Source organism: Phalaenopsis equestris, unplaced genomic scaffold (assembly GCF_001263595.1).
Source record: "Phalaenopsis equestris unplaced genomic scaffold, ASM126359v1 Scaffold200377, whole genome shotgun sequence".
Classification (NCBI taxonomy): Eukaryota; Viridiplantae; Streptophyta; class Magnoliopsida; order Asparagales; family Orchidaceae; genus Phalaenopsis; species Phalaenopsis equestris.
The window spans coordinates 1-4,997 of record NW_018220205.1 but is presented as its reverse complement, the minus strand read 5'-3'; positions in this window follow the sequence as shown (position 1 = coordinate 4,997).

The window sequence follows — 4,997 nt, the reverse complement described above, 5'->3', positions numbered from 1 at the left end:
ATATATATATATATATATGCTTCTCTAAATGCGTCTTTTATTTTTTTGTAGCCCTAATGCAAACCACGCTACTCGGTACATGAATCTCCCGTTAAGGGAAAGAAAAAATGATTGTTAAAAATGTTATAATCCTTGCTATAAATGACTAAGATTTATTTTGGGGAATCATAAACGTCTTTTATAATAATAGTAAGATTATAATTGGTATATATATATATATATATATATATATTTGTACACGTGCATTTTATTTGCAGCTCTAATGCAAACAACGTTACTCGGTACATGAATCTCCCGTTAAGGGAAAGAAAAAATGATTCTGAAAAATGTTCTAATTCTTGCTATAAATGGCTAAGATTTATTTGGAGAATTCATAAACGTCTTTAAATTAATAGTAAGATAATAATAGATTTATATATATATAAAATGTTGAATAATTTTTCCAATGGTGGCGGCTGAGGTAGGTGCTCTGCTAGGGTTTCTCCTGGGAAGATGACTCTTTGGAGCAGCTGTGATTGGTGGCTAGTGGTGGAGAAGCTCCTTTGGTCTTTGCCTGGTGGCCCTCTCTCTGGGCTATTGATTTGGTTTGTGTTTGCTACTTCTTGGGCTCTTCAATTTTTAAAAAGGCTTGGTTACTATTCTATTGCCAGTTTGAGCTTCGGTGGGGGCAGTTAATCTTGTCATACTTTTTAGTTTTTTTTTCTAATTATTTCTCTGGCAGACCATACACCTATTGATGTAGTCACTAATACGCAATGGGTCGAAGCCACCTATGCGGGTGTGGTGGGCAAAGGGCAAGAAACCAGTCAAAATGTTCACCTGTTGGTTTTCCCTCAGGCTTTTCATGATGTGGCATTGAGTAAAGAAGTTTGTTCTCTCATCAACCCCCTGAGTGTTCAAGATGGCAAACATGTTATTTACTACAAGGAGGAAGATCTTAATACACTTAAGGCAGATTTCAAATTCATTTTGATTGGAAAATTCTCACTTGGTCATCCCAAGATGGAGATTGTGAGAAACTTTTTTGAGGGATTTCCCTTCACAAGGGCTTGGAAGGTGGGGCTTGTTGATGACCATCATATTATGATTAAACTAGCACTTAGGAGGACTATGCAAGATTGTAAGTTGTTCAAATGGAAAGGGCTGTGTCGGCACTAAAAAGGTTGTTGGGCGGTTATGGAGTTGTTGGTTGCCAGGCCCAACACCCGTTTTAATTTAATTTAATATATAATTTGGAAAAATAGTATTTTGGATCTTTGAAAATACAAGACCGGACTGATCTCATATCTCCAGTAGTTTAAATAAATGAGCATAATACCACAAATAATGTATTCATCCCAAAGGATAAACATACTACTTACTGCTAAGGCTCGATTAAATAAACTAAAGATTGTATGACATCCGTTAAGTCTGCAAAACCATTTTTACTATAAGCCGACAAGTTCCCCTATTTAATACAAAAAATTAAATAGAGTTTATTTTAAGTTGGGTTCAGAAATTCTTCCTATAAGGGCAAGCCCCTATAGTTAATTACATCTTAGATAACCAAAGTCACTTAAGAAAACTCTTGATAAAAATCAGAGAATATTATCTTCAAAGAGTTCAAAGGATAATGACTTTTCAACAAGATCGGACAGAGAGCTGTGAAAGGGGAATGACTCAAATTTGGAACATTTATTTTGGAATCCAAAAGGAGAGATGCTAGGGGATGTCATGGATCCGGAGGAGAACCCCAGTGACTTCCCAAAACTATCCTACTTTTTAGCTTCAATTTTAGAGAGAAATTATTTAATGTTTCATCCTGCAAGTTTTATTAATTAGGTCTTATATTTGTGTAAAACGATCACACAAATAGCTTAGAAGATGTGAGCATTTAAGTCTTGACGAACGACAACCTCAGAATCCTAAGGCGAGTTATGATTTATATTGTATAGCAGAATCATACAAAGGCCTAAAGATAAGTTGAGGATTTATGTTGCATAAGCAAACAGCCTCGAAGTCCTATGGATTGTTGTTTAATTCTAATAAATGGTTTAGTTGGTGAAGACATGTTTTATTGTTGAAGATGGTTGTGCTGCCCACGATGCTAGCTTTAAGCTTCTTGTCATAGCAAGTTTAAGTTTTCTAATGTGTTAAGTCATGATTTCAAATCAAATGTTCCTAAGGGTCATGGTTGTTTAAATATTATGAGGCATATTAAAGTTGATTAGAGCGACACCGGTTAGGATCCTACGCTTTCCTCGTTCCGGTACCACTATTTTCTTTCAGATTCACTTAGTCCAAATGAATTTACTAAACTCAACTTAATGAGTTCAATACTTTCATTTGAATCGTGAGAAATGTAAAGCCTCGTTAGCAACCGTAGGTTACCTCCTTCGAAGGGTTCCTGATCATCTGATAGAGACATTTTAATTTAGTTGCAATTGTCGTTTTGTGTGGTGTCTTGGGTTTATATGATTAAATTTTGAGTTGTCTTATATTTTGAATGTTGTGGCGGTGAATTTTATCTTGTTTAATTTTTAAAATTTTGCTTTTATTTTAGTTCTGTGGCTATCCTAAAAGATTTAGTTTTAACATGCAGGGTGATATCGTTGTTTAACATGCAAGTTCATGAGCAGAAAAATTACAATAAAGAAAGTGCAGGAGAAGAAGGTAATGTAAACTTCAAAAGCATATACGTCGAGTCTTCTCATTCCTCCACCTGAAATTTCAGTACTTGCAAGGCATATATATAATTTTGTAGAAATTAAAACATGCGTATAAAAAAAGTAGGAAGTACAAGTTTAAGGTGTATCTACCAAATCCTATGTCATATCTTAATGGGTCATATTCATTTAAATGTATAAAAGATTTCTCAAGCAAGGCATAATGATTTTAATCATACTTTAAGATATCTAAAAAAGTATGAGAAAGGTTCAGGGAACAGGCCCCAAGCATCTCACAATCACTTGAAAAGTTTCAAGTTTGTTCAAACTCATTATGCTGCTTAATAACTCATCCCTATTATGCATTTATGCTCAATGAACTGATATTCTAGCCAACCCTAAGGATGGGGTAATTATCACTTAATATTTTATTTATAAATTATATAGGTAAAGGCCCTTAGGGGAAATTTGGTCTAATTAGCATTTTAATTTTAAAGATGGGCTTGTAGTGTTTTAAACATTTTTAAATTAGTTATAGGTTATTTTCTAAACCTCATTTAATCAAAATTTTGATTAAGCCTAGTTCACTACTAAGCCCTTAAAAATTAATTGATAAATTTGTAATTTTAGAAAATATTTAAATGTTTATACATTTAATCCTTATCACGAATCATAAATCATTTCAAAACCATTAATTGGGGCTTAAAATCAGTGAGTTATCATTTTCCAAAAATCAAACCCCTTACCTTAATATCTTTTTTTTATTTAAATATTCTTCCAAATTTCATTAATTTTAAGAAAATTACAAATTTATCCTTTACAAAACCAAAGTAAGGTTGGTTACTACCATCTATCCCTTTCATATTTCAAACATCAAAACATATCAATTAAGATTATTTGTTGCCCATTTAGCCCTTTGATTAAGCCTAAATATTAATTAAGCCTTAAATTCCAAAATTGCCCTTTTTACCCCTAAGGCACTAACACCCTATAATTCATTAAAGTGAACTCAAATGACTTGAAAATTTTAAGTTACCACTCATGGGTTAATTAAAACATCAAAGGAGAAAATGTGATTTTTCCGAGTTTATTTAATTTTATTATTATTTTTAATGCAAAAATAGAGATTTTTTAAAGAAAAATTAATAACTTAACCAAAACAAAACCTCTATTCTTAATAAAATTATTGGAGGTTTACCTAGCTTAGAGCACCACTTGGACAATTTTCATGATTTTTAGAGATTTAATTTAATTATTAGAATTATGTATTTGTTTTTAGCATTAATTAAATATAAAATATTATTTAAGTAGAAAATTTAGGTTTATATTTTTATTAAATCTCTCTAATTCTAGGGAATACAAAGAAATAAATTTCATATTTTTTTCATTCATATTTTAGTTATTGGAATCATTTTAGTGGAAAATTAAATAAAATTCATTTTAAAGCCTTTAAAATTAATATCTTGACTTAGAAAATTAGGAAAATTATTTTAATTGATTCCAAGTGATCAGGGAGCCAAATATGACATTTTAGTGTGTTTTTACAATTTTGAAATTTTTATGATTTTTAATTATTTTTTTTATTTTTTAATTATTTAAATGTTAATTATTTAAAATTTGTCAAAAATATCTCAAAAATGAAGTATTTATTTTAACTCCAATTTTATTTTTCTTGAGCTCCTCTGATGTTGACCTCACTTTTGGTTGAGGTCTAGAAATTTCTTTAGTAGCCTAGGTCTAGCCATAGGATTTTCCTATAGACTAGTCTTAGAAAACTAGAAAAGGTACCCTCACCATTAGAAACTCAAAACTCTTATCTTTACTCAACTTGAAGTTTCACATATTGGTCCTAACCTCTAATTTTTAGTAGGTAAGATCATTATGGGGGAAGCTCAAGAAGAGTTCCTATAGGGCTACTTGGCCTTAGGATTAACCCTGGGTGTTGACTTGGAACTAGGGTACACCATATCTTCACAATACATTGGTCTATGACTCATTCAGAATGGTTCTCTACCCAATTGCACTTGAAATGCCCAACTTGGCCTTTTGCCCCTAGGCACCTCCAAATTACTTAATTGCCCATGGGACCCAAATTTGGCTAAAATTCCTAAATTCTGCCAAAATACCTAAAATTGATCAAAACACATTTCAAACACCTTGAATACATCCAAATTTGCCAAAATTGACAAAAATTTCCAAAAATGGCCAAATTACCAAGATACCCCTCCATGACCCAAAAATCCAAAAATTCCTAAAAAATCCTAATAAATCCAAAATATTTCCAATTTCATTTTTTCCAACTACACTATGGTCCATCTTGGTAAATTTGACCATCTTTGACAAAACCCCCAA